Raw genomic sequence first — 21,169 nt, forward strand, 5'->3', positions numbered from 1 at the left:
CTACTCCAGGTTTCTGACCCGAGGAACGGTCCATAAGGAGGTAGAAGAAGGAAGAAACTGTCGTTTTCTTGCTCGATGCAAGTTTCAATTACACTGGCTTGGTGCGCCGTCGAAAAATGTAAATGTAATCAGGTTAATGGTAGCAGAAGCAGGCGTCCTCCCGCGAAGAACACGCTGACTCGCCAGTATCGAAATTCGAGACAACTACTTCCAATAACGAGCAACGGTTTGAAAGCTTCGCTTTGTATTCCGCGAAGCGAGAAAACCTCCTGCCAAAGATGAGTAGCCTCTCGAAGGTACGTGACCAAAGGGAGGCCTGTTCATTCATCACGCCGCTTCTCACCGTCATCGCTTCAGACTCCGAATGTTTCCAGTCCATCTTCTGGACGGCGAAGTTCCGACGAAGTTCGTGTTACAGGAAGAAACAGCTCGTCTCCCGTCAACGAGTACAATGGAAGCGTCTGTTGTATCGCAAGGAACAACGGACGACTCGACGATTCGGAACAGTAGCCGAGAAAGAACTGGAAGCTTGAGAAGCGTCGAGCAACGCGATGGCGCCATTTTAAAGTACGTGCCGATTAAGTTGACTCGAAAAGCTTGTCCCTGTCCCCCTCGATGGCAATAGCCGCTGGAAATTGCGGCACTTTATGAGGTAGTCGCTGCACGATTCACTTCTGCCCGTCTTCTATCTGTTTCCTTCGATTTCCCTTTTCGCGTGCTTGCCCGCTCGAACCGAGCCAAGAAGGAGCAACGTGGCTGAGCCCGAGGCGTTTGTATTGCTTTTCAAACGGACGAGAGAGGACCGGACTCGAAGTACACACGAGCTGAACACCACAACTCTCGGCTATCGATAAGGATTCCAGCCTGATTTCTTTGCTCCCTGGAATACGGTAGCCGTTATTGGTCGAATATCTGAAGGGATCGGAACTTTCTTTAAACATTCTCCGTGTCGAGCCAATACGAGGGCAATTTTGGAGATCTGCCCCGCGATCGCCGAATCCTGAATATTGCTCGAGAATATCGTGTCAGAAGATTGGCGAACGATTTATAAAGTAACGATTTCGCGATGATGAAAGTTTACCTAGAATAGCGAAGAGTCTGGCGTGACACTTTTAAGTTGGGTCACAGCGTAAGTGACCGGAGGGCTAGTAGGTTGTTGATGCGAGGTAACAAGGCTTCGCAGAGCTTTGTTCCGAGTTCTAATCTTTAATTCTAGAGCGGCAATCGACTATAAGAGAAAACAAAGTTACTTCCACGAGGATAGAATTCTTGGAACGGGAAATTCGCTGACATCGCTAGTGGGTAACTCTTTCGTTCGTTCCAACAACACAGATCAAACATTTTTAAGACTTCTTTAAACACTTCCGAGGAAATGAATATTCCGTACCGTACCGCGTACCGTAAAACTCTCTGTTTATTCAAAAAGTACATCGGGACCGCGCTGGAATTAACAAAAGTCCGAGTTATTCAAAGCTTAATAGGTGTCCTAAATTTGCAACAGTTGCAACAAACTTCGCGTCGAACAACTCCCCTTTTTTATTTCCTCTGCTTTTTTAATAATTAATGGCATCGCGTAGGGATGGCGCACGTGGAAATAGAGGGGATTAGAGAACAATGTGAATTAATGAAAAGGGCAAGACGAGGGACGCGAGCGAGGAATAATTTCGATGGCCGTTGAGTTCACACCGCGAGGAGGGTGTAACACTTGTAATTTCGTTCTCGTTGGGAAACAACTGGCGGCCAGGATTCGTTTTCCTTTTTTCCCCCTCAACTATGCTTTCTCTGCACGCTTTCCTCTGTTCCACCTGCAACGGCAATTACAAATTGTCCGTAATTTCGTTTACTTTGCGGCATCTTTGTCCTGACGAGGGATGAATGGCGAATGACGCGCGGATTGTCTCGCCTGCGCTAATTTACTCCGGCGAGTGACGAATATATTCGACGAATTTTGATATATAAGAAACTCGATTGCTTCCAATTTTTGGGTGTTTCGTTTACAAGAAAAAAGAAATTAACCTCCTTCAAAAAATTCAACAAAATTTCTTTTCTATGTTTATGATTTCCCTTTCGCAATTAAGTAGATTACCTACGGATTAGACGCATTTCAAAATTCATCAAGAACGGTATAGAACTAAAAAAAAAAAAAAAAAAACGAAAATAATCGAAAACTATCTTAAAGTCTAGGGCTCGGTGTTTTAGTAATTGGTGGATTCGACGCGTCTGCGAGCTCCCGTTATTTTTTATTCAGAAAATTTATGTAACGTGCCGGAAGAGAGTCGGGATGAGCACATCGGGAAGGAACATCGGCCGCGGAAGAACAAGGGAGAGGGACCGGTTCGAGGGAAGATATTGGTAGAAACAGAATTCTGAGCCCTCCGTCGCGACGGTAACTGTTTAATTATGTAATCGCGAATTTACATAATTGGCCGCGTCGCGCGGTTCTTCCTCGTCCGCTTTCCAGCAACTAACCGCGCGTCGAACAAATACCGACACGAAATTTTCATCCAACTACGCGTCAGACTTCGATATTTTGGTACAATTTCCGCCAACGGTGCGCGTCCACTATATCTCTCGCTAAAAAAATATTGTAATGTGCTATAACTGATTTTTATAATTACTGCTTTTAATTTGCTAAAGAGGAAAACGATAAAGAAAGAAAGAAAAGATATAATAAGGGGAAATCTGCACGTTAGTTTCTTCTGTATGCGTTGGCAAATGGCAAACGTCACTGAATTTTACGTTCCTTTAACGTCTTTCCTCTTCAAATCCCACTTTATCTGCTGAAATCGCTGAAAGCAACTGGCGACTCGAGAGCAGCACACGGTACGCTATTAATTATCGAACACGCGTTCTTACCGCGGGGACACAGATTAAGAAGTAGCCAGTCGGTCGTGATCACTTTCCATCTGTGTCGGCAAATTGAAACACGTTTTCTCTTATCACGATCCATTCATTTCTCTCGAACGTAGCGATGTTTTATTATTCGTATTCGCGACATAATATGGAATTCCTTGGAAGTACGAAGAAAAAGATGCCAGATATATAAATGCACGACGAAATTTCACGAAGCAAAAATAAGCGCTGTACCGAAAGGAGAGGAAGAAGAGCGGAGAAGAGGAGGACGTAAGGACGAAAGAAAAGGGCGAACTGAAAAGTCTTTTAAAAAATAATCCTCCAGCCGTGGACCACCTAAGTGGCACGAGGAACGCACAAGGACGAAAGGTTCGATTGGGAAGCTGTGTAACCGTGGCCCGCACCAAGGGATCCCGACCTGTTCGCCTGCAAGAAGTTGACAGGCGGCTGGGATTAATTAAAGAAATTCCCTCGGTTTGTCGACGCGCGTGCTTTCCCCGCGTCGACCTCTTTTCCCGGTCGATCTTCTTCGACCTGACGATGATCGGCAGGCAACGTCGTGCTCGCTGCGACTTTCGAAGACAAATCGATGGTATTTGCATTTTTAAGCGACATAAATTAAGCTTGCCACGTCGGTGCTCCGATCTGGTCTCGCGCCTGCCTCGAAAAACCGCAGGCTAAAGCCGATTGTCGTTCACGTTTCTCCGTCCGTTTCCATAGGGTGTTTCAGAAGTTGCTTACCGAAAGTAAAATATGTTTTATTTTCGATATAAAGGTTGACAAGAAATTGAGAAAATCTAACAAACAAACAATCTCGATAGAGCGATATGTTATTCGCAAGAATGATATATGAATAAAATAACGACGAGTAAAAAAGAATAAAAATTAATTTTAAGGCAATTATTAAAAGAATACATAGACACAAGCATGATCAACTATTTACACATACTTCGTATGTACATTTCGCGATGATTATATATAAAAAAAGAAGAAAAAATAATTCAATAATCGAATCGCTGTTGCTGCTTGTAAAGACAAACTGTATCCTTCAAACATTTTTTAATAAATCATTTTCCATAAGATTGGTTATAAATTTCTGCGTTCTTTCACATTCTACCTTTTACTTTTGTAACATCCTATACACAGATCCAAGTTTATACACTGTGTACGCGCTCTCGTGTACTCGTCAGCCACCTGATGTCTTTGGACGTAGATGAGATGTCACCGGGAACAGGCGAAAGAGAGAAAGGGAGAAGAGGGCCACGAAACGCGAGGCATCGTCTTTGAGGATTGAACCAGGAACGCGCGTATACCGTAAAAGAGCCGACCAACGCCATTCTTTTGCGGCTTTCTACTTTATTTGGCCGTAAAGCAGCAGCGGCTGGTACGTTGTGGGATTAAGCGCACGCTAGAAGGGGGCGAGGAATGGTCAGAAACGAGGATGACCGAGGCGAAGGCTATGCGCGATTGGTGGAGAGGTCGTTTCGCGCTTTCGCTATTCGAATTAACTGTTAAAAGATCGAAACGAGTCGTTGCGTAAATTTGCCGCGGCATTTTCCTATTATTCGTCTACCATCGCAATGCCATTCGTTTACAACTTCCTCGTTCCATCTCGTCTCCCTAACTCTGCACCCTTTGACGTTATTCGGGAATTTATCGTTCACAAAGGATCACTCTGATCGCTTTTTGCTTCGAAATATTCCAGAATGATTCCGAATAGCAGATTTCTAATTGACAGATGGCTCTTTGAAACTGAAAGGGTAAAACGTGAAAAGTAAACGCAACGATTCTATCGATCGTTTCGATAAATGAAACGAATGCATTCGTTGAAAATGTTTGTGATTTAACCAAGAGCGCTTCACTCGCCGGTTTCTTTCTGTTAACTACGATTAATTACTTAACGATCGGCCACGTGTCCAAGCAAGGACTTTTAAACAGACATACAGAGACGGGACCGCGTTTAACGGGCGAAACTCTGAATCGTTAATTTTCTTTTGAAGGACTCAATTTCGATTCCCATCCGAATCACCGGGTTGACCGCCGCTTAAATTCGTTCGATTCCGAGCAGTAGCTGGACTCTCTCTCTTTGAAGCCCGATCAAGCCCGGATTCCCTTCAGGTGAATGGCGCTTTCATCGCGTGAAATGAGCAGACCAGCGTAGACGAGAGGCAGGACGATCGAAATCGGGTGAAAGCTTACGATAATCTTGCCTCGCACACGCCGATTACAACGCTATGTTCCCGCTCTACGACGCTACGGCTGATCGTTTTCCACCGTTCCATTGTGTTTCCGACCGTGAAAACAAGTCTTTCTATCGGGACGATATGAAACAACGCGCGTTTAATAAGATTGCTAACCGTATAGCCTGGAATTCTCTTCGACAAAGTCACCGTTTCGAGCGAACATTTTCAACGATGCAACGGTGAAAGAAAGAAAGAAGACGCGAGGCCAGAGTAAAGATAGTGGGATAGGGGGAAAAGTAGAGCAGAACGAGGATAGAAAAGTGGACAGATAGCGAAATGATCGGCAAATTTTTCTCTCGATCTTTCTCGCTGTTAGCTGTATGTTTCTTTCCCGTGATACAATGGGTAAAACTGGAAAAAAGAGAGGGAGAAGAAAAGAGAAAAAAGAGAAGAACGAAGACAGACAGTCAGACAGAGAGAGAGAGGGAGAGAGAGAAAAGCCAGGCTTTGACCTGGCTTCGATTTGGTGCAGCAGCCAGCGTACGCTGGACCGGCTCCCCGAGGCGAACGGGAGCACTCTCCGAGGAAATGGACAGATGGTCTGGAAGCTGCTCGATTCCACCTCGAGCAGAATCGGAATCCCGTTGTGTATATTCCCGCACGTTCGTTTTCCAGTCGTGTCCGAGTTCGCCACGAATCGGCGGATGGAAAATCCAGCCGAGAGGCTGGTTTACGGTAGCTTCGATCCGACGTTGGTTCCCTCCCGTCTGACAAATGCAATTTAGACAGAGAAAAGTTGCATCGCCGCGGTCCATATCGATAAATTTCACTCGATCACCGACTACAGGATTAATCGCGTTGTTGTTCGTGTGAAATTTCACGCTTTCATTTGTTACCGTTGAACAGCGTCGCGTCTTTTGCGTCATCCCTCTTTGTGTTCGGGTCAACGAATTCAAAGTTCTCCCAATTTCTCGCTCCATTCGTTATCGTTTTAAAAACCAAATCGATGTAACGGCGCTTCATCGTCGACGCGATTCTTCTCCTCGAGCGGAGCAATGAATATAAATCAAATTTCGACGCGGAGGAGGTCTTTCGCTCCTTCTCTTTCTCTCTTTATCTCGCGAAGCGCAAGGAATAAGGGAAGACACGAAAGGCGACGCGACGTCGAGCGCCCTCGCCGCTTCCTCGAATTAATAACTACCCCCCTCGGTGTGGCCCGAGTGGATCTCTCTTCTGCTCTCGCGCGACTTTTGTCGAGCTTTTACTACGAGCACGGTGATCGAAGAGGTCCGTTTCTTTTGGCACGAGGTTAGAGAATGTTCCACCTCCCCGCACCAACGGAAAAGAGGGGTGGATTGGTTGGGGAAGGACAGATACAAATGGAATACACGGAATTCCGGGGCCATTAATGCGGCCAATGATAAATCGCTGGCAATACTTTAAACGATGACTGCCGAGGCCTCGTTCTTGTTCGTATTTTTGCCAACAGCACCGCGCAGTCAGTCAAGAAGACATTCCCTCTGGCTGTCCCCATCCCACCTCGTGTCCTCGTGTGCGCTCCACCCGGTGTGTGTCCTGAGCTCAGCAACACGGGAACGGTAATTCCATTCCGTCTCGCGAGCAGGACCACGCGTGTGCCTTCGTCGGAGGCAACGAACGTCGCTCTTCTTTGATTTATCGTACGGCAATGACGGCTAAGTGCTCCTTTGACTTTCTTGACTTTCGTTGGTCTCGCGCCCTCCTCGAGACCAGACCGCGCAAAGGGGGCCTGTAAATCACGCCACGCAGATAACCGATCGAAGAGACACGAACCTACGCTTCCGTACGCTGCGTGACAGCCGCGCTTGCCTTCTACAATCCTCTTCGGCTTAATGTCGCCCGGCACGTCGTATCGATACAATCCGGCCACGCATTATGCGTTCAACGGGGACGAACTCCGTTTTGTCAGACGTTTTTCTGAGACCCGTTTTGAAACACGCCACGACGAGAAGACCGCGATTGCGATCCGATCTCTCGTCGCGAAACTAACTGGACGAATTCGTGGGAAGAACGGGGTTATCGTTTCTTTTTTTTTCTCTGCTTTTATTTGGAGAGAGGGCGGCTTTAGGCGAGGAGTTTGCGAAGCCGGGTCTCTCGTTTATTGGATCACTGCTAGCCGATTGAACTGTTGTTAAGCTTGAGGTTCCAATTGGCTGGTGTCTGTTATTGATCCCAGTAGACCGGGCAATAGAGTTCCTTTTCGCGATCCGCTCTATCAAATCGTGCACGGTTAAATTATCGAAGAATGTCAAGTAAGAAGTTTCAGGGGCTTGTTATTAGTTTTATGTTCTTCAGTGCGGCTGAATATAAGATTGGAGTAGATAGTGCTTGAGTGCGTGTTAACGTTAAACGCGAAAAAACAGCGACGAACGATGTAACATAGTAGCTTTACACGTCATGGCCCACGACACTAGAGCGTTCTCTTGTCAGACAATTTTTTTAACCGGCGCTGAAATCGTCGAACGGGCCAAAAATTCGTGATTTATGACGGTAAACGTGTCGAGCGAAGATCCATTCAATTATTTCTGTACCGACGTCGACGCATTTTCAATTTGATTTATCGCGGTACGTCGACGTCGCGATACTAGATGCCTGGCAACCACCCAAATACGACGAATTCTCGCGGATATCGTTTTTTCTAAGATGTTGATCGTAAACTCGTCGGTCGGAGTGTCATAAAACACGCGGGGAACGGAATAGAAGGGTATTCGTGAGAATGGAACCACTTTTAGACCATTAACACATCATCGTTAACAGCCATAGTTACATCATAAGCTTGCACGTGTTTCGTTCATCGTAAATCTGTTCTATCGTTCTCTCCGAGAATAAAGCTACGTCTCGTAAATTACCAAATCGATATACTTAAATCCGTCAACTAGCGTCTGCCGTTTAAACTTGCCGAGAAAGTCGAACAATCAAACCTGGATCCTAATAAAGGAGCCTGCTCCAATCGTGAAATTTCACAGTCTTCCTCAATCTTCCACTAAACTCGTGTAATTCTCGCTCAAATACAACGATCGTTTCGCAACACTGGAAACGATTTCGACAAGCATCGACGGTGTTCGCTATCGACGAAGGAAACGGCGACGTTATTTCGTCGATGAAGCCCTACGAGGAAGGCAAACAAGGGGGAGATTCGTAATTTCTTTTCGCGTTCCAGCGCCGTCCTCTGGAGAATCCATTCCCGGGAACGAGCGGGAATATCGTTTTTCTCGTCGATGTCTTGACAAGCGGCCCGCTCGAAATCTTCAACGCGAAACCGGCACGAGCGCAAGTGTAATCCTCCCCTGTGGAAACGCGGGCCTAATGACGCGCGAGCTATCTGCGAGCAGTGGAGCGAAAGAGGCCCGGGAAGAGTGGCGAGAAGCCGTTTGTGACACGAGGGGGTGAAAACGGGGCGAGGAAGAAAGGGAAAAAGGCAGGCGAGGTCGTGAGGCGCTGCGAAATAAAGAGGGTAGCGTTTGGTTACCGATAGACGGGACAGGAGACGAGAACGGGACAGGTCCGGACACGAGAAGGTCTTCCCAATTCCAGGAGTCAATACACGCGGATATTGCAGCCATTTGAAGCCCCTTTCTGTCCGAATGAGAGCAAACGAGGGAGAGGCATCGAGCGAGAATCAAGGGAAAGAACGAACGAGAGAAAAGGTCGGTAGAAGGGGAGGTGACCAAACGAAGGATCGAGAGCTTGCACAGGAGGGAAAGAGCGTTAGTGTCACATCCAATAAAATTGCCTGCTCACTCCCCAAGCCCTGACCCACCCTCGTGGAATAAAATGCAGTATCGGTCTGCAGCGGGTACCGATTGTAAAATGAGAGTCGGAGAACCGGCTGAACCGAAAGTAGGAAGGAACGAAGAGGAGCGGAGCGGCGGTTCGAGGATCCAGGAAAGGGTGAGGAACCAAGCAAATGTAATATAGAAACGTAACATGGCTCTGTTCTACCTTTTGCCTTTCTCTTTCTCGTTCTACTTCTCTTTGTCCTTCGCTGTCCGTGATCTATAATAGTTCCTGCACCTCTCTACAGCGCACGGTCAATTTACGAGATACTACGTCGTTCTCATGACACCGGCAACACACGTACATATACATATATATTTATGGCTCGTGGCGAGGGATGAAAGTTGTTCGTGCACGTCAACGGGTCCCTTTTCCGCGAATAGACCGAGAGAACGGGCTGATGGGGGCGGCTGGGAGGACGAGGGGATTCGCTGCCTTATTTTCAGAACAAGGTGATCTTCCTTGGGACGCGTATTACCTCGAAAGGAGGTGAGGAACGACGATGCTTTCGGACGAACGTGGCACGACGTGGTGGATACATCGCACATGGTATACAGAAATTTCGATACTGGCGAGAATTCTCGAAAATTCTTCGAAATAACGCGAAGAATGGGACCAGCGTTCGACGGTTGATTTCGAAGAACGAAGCGTTCTTTAATTCACAAAAGAAACGGGACGATTTAAACGTTCGATTTGCTCGAAGATCTCAGGAAAACTTCTTGGACAGTCGACGAATCGACGGAAACCACCTCCGTATTTCTGTACCTTTCCCACTTTCATCTTCTGCCCGTCACGTCGAGCCAACTCTCTTTAACCGAGTTAAACGTTATTCAACGGAGTGACAGTCGCTGGGAACGTGGCACTCCGAAGCTTCCGCGCGAGCGACTCGGGAACCGATCCCACCGTCCCAGCTGTCACACAGAAACTCGCCACCCCTGTATAACCGTGTCGTCCCCCGGGGGATGCGACGGGGCCACCCCGACGTGCCGCGGAATTATGATTCACGAGCAAAACATTCCACTGAAAGCTACTTTTTCTTTAGTCCTGTCAACGCTTCCCGTGGTTGATGGCGTCGCGGCGCGCGCTATGGGCGTACCGGAGAAGAATGTGGAATAAGGCACGGGCTCCTTTGTACACAATCCTCGTCGATGTCGACGTCGAACGGCAGAGGTTGGGGTAAGAAGGAAGCGTCGCGAGAAAATGATTTGTGGTTAGAGGTAACAGGCAGCTCGTTTCCATTCTCAAAGGATCTTCGTTTTCGCGAGGGAGGAGTCTATCCAAAGCTCGTGCCTGAAAATCGATGCACGACCAACCGACACTGCTTGGATTACTTAATAAGACGCAGAGGCAACGAGACGCAAGTGTCACAATTACCGGGCCTCTCGACCATCGTCTACTCGCTGCTTCTTCGACTCTCCGGCAGTTTGTCCGCTCTCGTCCTTCGTCGAGATGGTGGTAGGAGTTTGGGATAGCGTCGTCCCAAGAGGTAGAGTTTCCAGCCAGACTTCCACTACTCGATCCGTTCCCGTCCTCCAAGTAGTTCGTCCCATACCGCTCCTTCCTCTCTGCTGTCTCCCCATAGCTTGTCCCGTGCCGTACGTGGAATCGTTCCTGAGTGGCTTCGCGATTGGAGTACTTAAACGGGACACGGACGAAGCGTTAATGAATCTCCGTCGGGACTCGTTCGCGCCACAAGGTCGATACCCTTTAACGCGCTTCGACGTGGAACGATGGTCCAACTACTCGAAAGGGACGAATCAATTTGGAAATTGTCGCGCGTCTCGTCTCGTTTGCCTGGAAACCGGTCGCGTACACGGTGACGGAATTGTATTCGGTTTATGGTGAACCTTGACGGACGAGTCTCACGAGGGGATTCGTTGCGAAGAACACGATGCGGAAAGTTTCGAGAGGCAGCGGCGAAGTGTCGGTTAAAATGTAAAATTTTCGTATCTTCCGGAAAGAGTTGGTGATTTATTAATAAATCTTGGTGTAATTAAACCGGTGGCCTTCTATGGATTCAATTATACTGCTGCGAACTTTCGACACTCGATTAAACTCGTTAAAAGCAACCCTATGCGTTAGGGTCGCTCGTTATACCTGGCTTCTTCGTCTAATCAAAATTTGTTGTTTATCTCTGCCGTTTTGTAATTAATATCCCTCACTCGCGGTTCTATGTCTGCTTCTTACGAAATGCTAAAGTTGATCGGTTATTCTTGATAGATTCCACGCGATCATAACAATGGACACTCTTGCGGTTCGAAAGTTTCACGTTTACGAATAAATCGTATAACATACCAACCGGTTACGAAAAGCATCCGTAGATAAATTTCGCGAACCAGTGTACTTGGCCCTAATTAATTGCGACAAACGCTATGATAAATACAACGGTACTTTTTATAGCCACTAAACATTCGCGCTATCTCAGAATATTTGCTGGCAGGTTTGCACGGTACTTTCGCATGACCGTTACAACTATTCAGAAATTGGTCGTCAAAGACCCAATTATACACGGAAAATCGATACCGGAATGCTTGCGGAATGGTCGGTGGAGTGGCGAAATCGCGTCCGTTGCGCATTCCGCTCGTAATCCGTGTACGCTGCCGGAAACCGGTATAACGCCGCGCAGCTCTTCCGCGGATCGCCGTTTAAGGGCATCCTAATTGTGCCGCGTGAGATCGGGGCTGCGATCGGCGACCCTTCAAGACCGCTAGCGAGGCCGCTAGAAAATCCTCGTGTTGGCGAGCGTGCACGGTAGAAGCTTGGCGTTGAAAGAGAGAGAAAGAGGAGATAGACACGAAGGGAGAAAGAAAGAGAAGAAGGGAACGCGTGTCGCCGTGCCGCATGGAAAGGAGATGCAATCGGCCATGTAAAACAGGCCTGCCGGTAACGTACGTCTCTCCTCTCCTTTGCTGGCGTTCGTGGCGTTCCCGAGGCAGCTCGCGCGGTCACGAACGCGTGAAAGGGACGGGGAAAATCGGAGAGAGAAAGAGTTTAACTTGGTCTCGCGCTTTCGCGCTTCTTTCGGAATTAATTTTACAACTGCCGCGTGTTAATTCCTAGAGTTAGTATTAAGAATTCGCGATAAGCAACCCGTTCACCTTTCGCCTTCCTGTTCAACTCGATTTCTTCCATTTTCTTTTCCTTCGGTGAACACCGTTAATTAGCCACTTTTAAGATTTCATTCATTGAATTAATAATAGGTATATATTATATAGGAGACAAACACATTGTTAATTAACCCTGTGTTCCCAAAATTGTCTGTCCGTTTCGAGTCATATACATAGATCCGAGAAGAACAAATCTTCGCAGAGAATACTTTCGCCAAATTAACGATATACACGTGGAGAAAATAAAAACGATTTCAAGAAATACTATATCACGTTAATTGCACTCGACTATTCCAAACATGGCTCCGAATGTCCGCATTGCTCACCCTTAACGCCTCCACCAAACGGGGTGAATAAATATGTCGCCGAGAACGTCGTGCACCCAGGGAAACTGCGCGTTCTCGACATCCACCTTCCCCATCGCCTCTACACACTCTGATTTCAATCTGACCATTCGTGTTTCGAGGTTGCGGTAACACGGCACCGAAACGACCCGTGAACCAAGGGGGTGTTAGTGGCAGCAGGAGAACGAAGGAGGCGGAAAAGGCGGTGCACTCGCCTCGCACGAAACACGACTGCATTACGCCGCTGGCTGGCGTACATTAGGCGAGCAGGCGACGAGTTTCCACGTAGCACACACGATTGGCCGGTAATGCGCCAGGAATTTCCGACCTTCAGCCACGGTTACAGATGTTCCTCTTGCCGTACACTTCCGGGACACTCCAGCCTGCGCCAGAACACGTTCCCTCTAATGCTTCCGGCCTTTTCTTATCGACGATTGCCTGTCGCGCGTTCCCGACAATTGCACCCTTGCGATTTACGTCGAACAGATTGGAGCAACGGACCAAAGGAACGTGAACTATTCAAAATCGGCCTGACGTCAGGAAAAATGAGGACGAGATTATGGGAAGCAAAGTGTCGCGTCGAATAGAGGACATTTTAGAAATTAGAATTTTCTAGGCTAATTTTGAACGGACCTAACATTTTCTCTCGATTCGACAGGCGAAAAATTTGACGAGTTCATTTTTGTTGATTTTTTAATTCTAGTGCCAGTTTACGATTCTAGTTGAAAACGAAGATAATTTATTTGGTACAAAGATATAAATCTTTTAAAAACAGCCGATAAATTGGCCAGGTTTACCGAACGGTTATGGCACGCTTATTAAGAAAAGCATTTTTCAAAATTTTGCAGGGGACGACTATCTAACTAGAAAATAGGAAACGCGAAATATCGCGCGTCGTACGTTTTTCACAGAAGACTCGTAGAGAAAAGGATCGAACGGTATTTTCTCCACACCCTACGATTTTCTCCAGCAACCACTAAACCCGTGAAGAAACAATCGCTCGAAACCGAACGCGACGTGTATATACAATTACAGATAAGCATAGAACCGAGTGCGTTTCGCAAGGTCTTTCGCGACTACTCGTCGGAGTCGTAGTAAATTTTCCGAAGAATTCGTTTCTTGGCTGGAACGCCAACGGTACCCCATTCTTTTCCCCATTGTGGAAACAATGGGAAATCCATCGGCGTTCCTGGCGAATCGCGAATCGCGCTAGTTATTTTATCGAAACCTAAACAGGGAGAGAGAGGGAGAGAGAGAATGTGTGTGTGCGTGTGCGTGTGAGGGAGGGTGCGGTGGTTTCGCGGCTTGGCCGATCTAACGGGACGAAAGTAGAGGAGAGAACGTAGCCAGGAATGTTGCTTCTGGTGATTTCGATCCGGCCGCGCATTATCATCGGGTCCATGTACGGTATTGCCACCGGCGGGAATAATAGTTAAGGACAATGGAATCTCGTAGCGCGATAGCGCCAGCGACGACCGTTGACGGCTCGCTGATATAACGTATACGTTACTGCCGGTGACGGACAATGGCTGGTAATTAATTACCTACAAAGTACAGAGGGGGTCGCATTGTAGTCTGTATCTGGTATTTATCTTGAAACATCAACAATGCGCGGAACAGCGGTGCGCTCGGCAACTGAGAACGAGAGAAAGAGAGTATCGCGTGAAACCGAGAGATGCACCGTCCACCAATGCAATTGGTTGGCAGTCTTCGCAAGAAATCACGACGTCATGTCCCCTCCTTTTCTTCTAACCATTTTCTTTCCCTTCTTTTTCACCACCTATCTTCTTTCTCTTCTATTTTCGTTTATACGACTCTTTTTTTATTTTTCGCTCATTTTGTCGCCGTACGCCCGATAAGCGAGTTCGCCTACTATTTTCGCCGCACCCACGGCCCGCGTTTTGCATTCCCCGTGTCGCGTACACACGCCGTTTAGTCAGCACTTTTCTCCTTGCGCTGCTTTTTGCATCGGTATCGCGAACGAGCGATTTCGTTTAGGTCGTTCTCGCAGGAGGGGGAGAGAGATCATCGACACGCGACACCAGCCACGCGATGGGTGGGGTCAGGGTGAATGGAAAAATCGAGCGTTCTCAGTGTTATTAGCAATGATGTATGAACGTCACAAACGTGACGAAACGAAGTGCGGAAAAATATAGTCGTCAGGGTAAAACTGTCGTACGTCGCCGCAGATAATAGGTTTTCCGCGAACCAACTGGAAAGGGATGCACGAAATTGCCGGTTCTCCCTTTCTCTTCCTTTTATTTGCAATTTACAAACCTATGGTCGATTGTCTAGCGGCGTGCAGTCCATAGGGTTCACAAAACACGGATAAAGTCTCGTTCAACGCGATGACTGTAATTCTCCTGTATTTTGAGACAGTCGGAGGAACCTGCTCCTCCTTTCTCCGGTCGATCGATACCTCGTTGGTAATTGGTTGCCGCGTATAATTCAAGACTTACATTTTCGAAAGAGACGTGAGTTGTGTCGTTGTTATTCAACACCCGAGAACCGTATTTTCTATCGAAAAGGTAAAGATCCCAAGGTAGAATCGAAAAACAGTCGTATCTTTCGAAAACACTTAAATTATTAATTTCAAATACCACTGGTTCCTCCGAATCGTCCGTAAATCCCTGGGGATTTGTTCGTTTGACAAATCGCCGAGATGAAACGAAAGGGAAGGAAGAAGGGAAAGAAGTAGAAGAAGAAGCAACGTGTCGAGCTGAATCAGCCGGGTCGCAGCTTTTCCATGCCCGCCTATTTTCGCCGCCACAAATCATTCGGCGCCCAAGAAAATATGTTTCGACGTTCTGGTGGTCGTTCTGGTGGCGTTACGCGGACTTCACACGTTTGTAAACCCATTAACGGATTTAAGGCGGTGCCTCAGAGACCAGGCTCGTCTCAACCCTTCTCTACCTCAAGCCGCTTCTTTCGCCTTTATCCCGGAAGGAAGATTTATGGGCCACTAAACGATTCCACGGAATTTAATTGCCACGTCGCCGGTTATTATCGCGCCCCAACTTCGTTACGCATCGCTGCTTATGGATTAGATGTCGGCTCGATGAACGTCGAATCCCAGAGAGCGAAAGATAACCTCTCTCCCTCGAGCGGAATTGCTACTTCGAGGAGATTGCGAACATCGGAATGCCTGGGATCGTCTCGACGAGATTGATTCGCAAATTACGATATGAAAGATTAAGGATAAGAGATACCGATAGTTTTATTTCACTTTGGTTTTCAGCAATTAGGAGAGAGATTTATCGTTTAATTTCTAGATCTCCAATGTCTCAAAGAAGCCACGAGTTATTTTCTCAGACGTCGCTATAGTTACTTTTAATTGAAGACTTCTGGCGCGCTAATTAAATATTAAGCAAGAATTATATTTTTAAATATAGCGGTTACAAAGAGTATCTCCAGACATTTTCTAATTAATTTTTTGTTATCAGGCTCTACGTTCCATGGTACGCAATTTTTTTTGTAGTCATACCATAGTATATTACCAAACGATACCAACGATGATACGACGATTAATATACTTGAATCTTATTAAAATTAAACGCTAACCTATTTCTAACGTATTTTCGTTGTCTTATTGATAATTTCTTCTTATATAGGGACGAGGATCGTAGATCGTAGAACCAGAAGCGTCGATAAGCGTACTTTAAAGGTGCGACTGGAACTCGCGAATTAACATTCAATTTCTCGTCAAGCGCTCTGACCTCCACGGAATACTTTTCCATTAATCCCAGCGTAAATCTCGAAGTCGGGGGTGGAAAAGTTCTAGAAGAGGGTGCAAAACGCTGCAAGGCACGACTAATTCGCCCGGGCCCGAATTAATTAAGAAGAAACAACCCCGAAACCGAGTTGAAGAGGATTCGAATCGAATTTCATGGACGAAAGCTGTTTCGAAAGCGAGGATTTAAGATTCCTGTACGATGGAGAGGAGCGAGCGAGAGGAGAGAATCGATCCTCTCGGTGAAAGTAGGCGAGCGGCTTCTTTATGGACCTCATTTCTCTCGAAGGCCGTGAAACAGTCCTTAAAGTACACCGAAGGGCCATCGATGCCAAACCCCGCGGTCCGCTAAAAGTGTTTTATTTAAAGATTTCTCGATCCAGCGAACGATCGCCTTTCGGCCGCAGAAAAGTCGTTAAGGGATCTCTCACTTTTCGTTCCCGCGGCCACGTTCTCCTGAGGGTCTGCCAGCTTGCGGACTGTTCTATCGACGGGAAATTCTAATATATAGCCCCGGCTTATACGACCTCGAACGAAGCATTGTGAATTTCCAGCTTGGAAACTGGTCGGTTATCCGTCGTGGTTAACCATTCCTTTTATACTACCGTTCAGTTTCCGTTGCCTCTTAACTATCGCTTCTTTTGAATCCACGCGAAGATCATAGTGCATAACTAGCAAATTAAAGCATCGCGAGTTTAATTCTACCAATCCGGTAAAAGAATTTACAATTTATGCACCCTCCGTCTTTATTGCTTTCGTTCCAGCTACCCACAACTAACCATCATCCCTCACCGAGGATCCGCAACCTCTATTACGGCTTTCTTTATATAACTTTTTCTTATTACGATCACAGTGTCACGAGGTAACGAGCTAGAAGTCTACGAGTGGCAATTATACCGAAGGGTCTCGATATAAATATTCCCTGAATAGCAGCTCTTTTCGACGTACTATTATATTGTAACACAAAGGGTTAAACTCAATGACCTCCGAATAATCTATCGAGACACGTTAAAAATACCCAAAAGGGAATACCTGTAGCTTGACGTTTAAAAGCTCGCCAAGTAAAGCTACGAAAGAAAAATGTCTGCAAATAGCTTTTTTTTTTGCTTTAAGGAGCAGAAAAGTGGCGTCGAAGAAAAGGAATATTGCGTAGCAGCATCTGGTACACGCGACTATATACCTCGTTAAAAATATACCTCGCTCTTCGTCACGGTCTTCGTGACTCGTGATAGCAATAAGTGGCAAAGTGTTAAGAGACGCTTGCATCGAAGCGAAGATCCAAAACAGCTGTTTGAAAAAGCGTTCACTATGGTCTCCTTCTACCTTTCACTTCAGCGGTCACAGTCAAAGAGTTACGCGTCTGGAAAGTTCATCGACATCAATAATGGAACGCGGGTGTCGTCGACCGCGATGACGCCTATCTCCCTTTGCTCCTTCTCGAGACTGGTCCAATTAATTAGACGAATGTTTCTTAGCCGTTGTTTGGTATGAAACAATCCATGGAACAAGCCTTAGCCGAGGCTGACGCGCTGACGAATCGAGGTACCGACCTTATTAATATACATCGTCGTTGGTTCAGATGAGTCGGGAAGGACTCTGAGAAAACGACAATTGCGTCTGGTGTATTGTGATCGGACTAAAAACGCGAACGTTTTTAAGCACAGCGCGGTTATTCTTCCAGCATTCGTCTGAATTCACAGAGAAGAAGTTGCCGTTGCCCCGGGTAAATAACTCGTCTCTTCCATCTCCTTTCCGGGAAATCGAAGTACAGCCGAGAAACACCGTCGTGATAGCTTTAAATTATTCAAATAATAACACGCTTTGGTTCTAATCTATCGAGATATCGGAGCTCCTTTCCCATCGATGTTTAACATAATTGATACTTTTCCGCGGCCAGCTGGTAGACACGTTTCGCGCCGTTCTTTCATTACCGAGATTGCCTGCTGCGTTTAACGACCATCGTCGTTTCTTACTGTGAACGGCGAGCGTTGGAACTCTATACAGAAGAGACCGTTGATATATTTACAATCACTTTTAAGCGATATTACTTTCAGCTTGCGCCGACAGAAAATTAGAAATAAAAGGATTGTTTTCCAATATCTCGAATCCAACGAAGCAATTTATAGATTATATATATATAAAATCGAACATGCTTGTCCTACATTTTCGTACCAAATTACAGAAGCAAATGTAATTATATATTCTAATTTCCTATCCACCATTGAGAAGTCACGACGGAGAATATTGGGAAGCGACCAGACATTCCATTTCCACGGATCGACACCCAATTCGCTGCTTCCTGTTCGACGAATAAATTTCTAATCTAGGCGTACTCAAAATAATTCCGTGTAATGCTGTCGCGATCGAAGAAGGATCAGTCTCGTGCGCAAGAAGAGGAAGAGGAAACGCGACGCGGATTCAAGGGTTGAAAGGAGAGGGCGCGCACACGACCGGGGATGCATCGATGGGACGAGCGAGCTTGATGGAGGTTTACAGCTGTTTGCCTCGGATATCGATGATCGCGAGGGAGGCGGTGATGCAATAAAAAGGGACGGAGAACGCGGCTGAGATAGAACGAGATCGGTGCAAACGTTCGAACAGGAAGGACGAGAACGGAATATGGGAGGAGAAGAGAGTAGGAGAACGAAAAAGAAATTTACCTTTAAATTCCAGCGCGACGCGGGGAAGTACGTCGAAGAAAAACGGGGATGGGGGTGTCCTCCACCCCTCGGAGGAATAAGTAGATCGAGATTCGAGGCGCGCCTTTGCTGACGCTACTCGGCTCGATGCCGTTCGAGCGCAATAGAATCCCTTCCGCCAACAGGATCCTCGAGGATACCACGATATCACGGCTAAACGAAGCGCTTTCCGACTGATTTATCCACTGGCTCCCGTTCACTCTCTTCCCGCTCCTCCCCGTTCGATTGCTGCTTATTCTCCTCTTATTTCGAGGGTTGCGTCGTTCGATGGCGTATTCTTTTCTCTTAAGCCCAGCAAGAAGAATCGAAGCTCGTCACGATAGAAGAGCGGAAGATTGTTTCTCCTATTTCTCGTACGTTTCCGGCGTACAGTTCTGGCCGATTTCACGTGTCGCGAAGACGTTAAAGGAATGATATCCGTCGCAGTTGGTTAAGGGGAACGGTTTATCCGGTGATTTACGAGCTAAATGAATATTCTTCCACGATCTTTCGCATCGAACGATAAAACTGTCACGCTCAGACCTTCCTAAATATCGCGATATTACGGCCAAGGGGATAACCGTCCGGCGACTGATTTATTATCTAGCGCCGGCTAGGCCTTTATGTAATTGTCGTGGTTCGAAGGCCAAGCAAGCCGCAAGCCAGTCTGAACGACTGCAATTCTTGTAACAATCGTGAAACGCACGGGTACGATATATAAAGGAAAATAGTGTTTTTACGAGACTGGAATAAAAGGAGTCGTTTCGACGAATTTCTGCATGCGATCTGTATGCGATCAAACCGATTGAAAAATCTCTCTATATTACTCAAAGTCGGTATAAAATTTCCTCAAATATTATGTTCTATATACAGGTACACAACAAAGTAAAAGCGTACTTTCGATCGATTTATCAAAAGCGATGCAGGATGCAAATTATCACGAATTCGACAAGAAGTAACGAGATGTCTAGACCACTCAACGAAGCGATAAAAAAAAAAAGAAGAGACCATTACACATCGTGTGGTAGGAGAAACAAGCGAAAAAATCATCTCCCGAACGCTGACGCGGTGTGTTCTTGTTGCTGGCGTACCGGTAGCGGGCACAGGGGCGCCTGTACAACTAATTAGTACCCTCCGGTGATATTACACGCGTCGATACAGTTGTTCAGCGCCGCGCAAGCAAGAATTTTCCACGGCGTAAGCCACGGTAGCAGCCACCCTCTCGGGTCGACTGGGGTGGATTTTATCAGAAACGTCGGAGAGCCTTTTGAAGGGGTCCGAAGCCACCCTTTCCTCGCGCTGCACGCCCGTGTATATACACGCCAGCGGGTCCTTCGTGTTCCCGCTAGCGAAATCTCGGCTTCCCGGTGTGGAAGAACGCACCATCGAACGACCTTTCTCTCTCTCTCTTTCTCTATCGCTAGCTCTATCGCTCTTTGTTCCTCCATTCCCGACAAATCCATCAACCCTCTTCAGCGGCGATTGCCAACGTCGCGGTCGGTATGTGCGCACCGGCGCCAAGCAAATATTTCACGTAAACCCGTTTCTCTTGTGTACTTATACATATTTGCGGCTTGCTTTATAGCGTATTATTTCCCTGACCGTGTGTATCGTCCTGCTATGCGTTCGAAATTTATCTATTCGTTCCATCCGTTCTAGATACACGCGGGGGAAAGATGCGTGACGCATACGCGTATAAATCGCGTAGAAATATTCGCAGCCGCGGGACAGTAGTTCCGTAGAACCGTAACTCTCTGTGCAGGGAGCGTACACTCCCGAATGTTTCACTTCGCGTCAAACGCAACCCTCTGTGATTTTGGTATTTACGAGTGCGATGAAAATGTACTGGAACAATACCACGGTTCATCAGCGTGACTCCAAAGGCACCTGATCACGCGTGCCCGTATTTATTTTCAAATGACAGCAAGATAGCTACGGGACACGCGTGTATTTTCTGTTAAACGGCCTTGCGCAACAGTTATTCTCGCGCAAATTACAACGAAACATCGCGCGCGATTTTCGCATTTCCTATCAGTCATTGCCCCGCGAGCAACGTTCCTCGCACGCGCCTAATTACAGGGAAGAATGACCAAGTGACTTTCGAGCAAAGTGCCAATTAATTCCATCTATTCTTCCGTGGATAAGAGGCAACTTCTTCCCGGTAGTTACAACTGAACCTGCGCGTTGCGACCCCGTCTTTACCTGTCACAGGCGAACGAGCTAAGCGAGAACCAAGAGACGCCGCGTTACGCGACCGATAGTGCGCGCTAAAGACAGAACGCGTCGTTTCACATACAAAAGTCACGCACACATCGCCGACGCAAATGGTACGCGACGAGTGAGGCATTAACCGCATCCCAGAGCGATATCACGGGCGCTCACACACTCGTAGGTCAAATTACCTGGTGGTACGTACCCGCGCCGGCGCTGGTTTCGCGTATGAAAGCACATTAGGAAG

General features: G+C 47.0%; 1 protein-coding gene across 6 annotated transcripts in view; it reads right to left on the minus strand.

The window, feature by feature from the left end:
* Positions 1-21,169, minus strand: part of LOC117241320 (latrophilin Cirl-like) — a 358,814-nt gene that overhangs the window by 175,715 nt on the left and 161,930 nt on the right. The window lies entirely within an intron of this gene.

Source organism: Bombus vosnesenskii, unplaced genomic scaffold (genome assembly GCF_011952255.1).
Source record: "Bombus vosnesenskii isolate JDL3184/JDL3185 unplaced genomic scaffold, Bvos_JDL3184-5_v1.1 scf7180000013264, whole genome shotgun sequence".
Classification (NCBI taxonomy): domain Eukaryota; kingdom Metazoa; phylum Arthropoda; class Insecta; order Hymenoptera; family Apidae; genus Bombus; species Bombus vosnesenskii.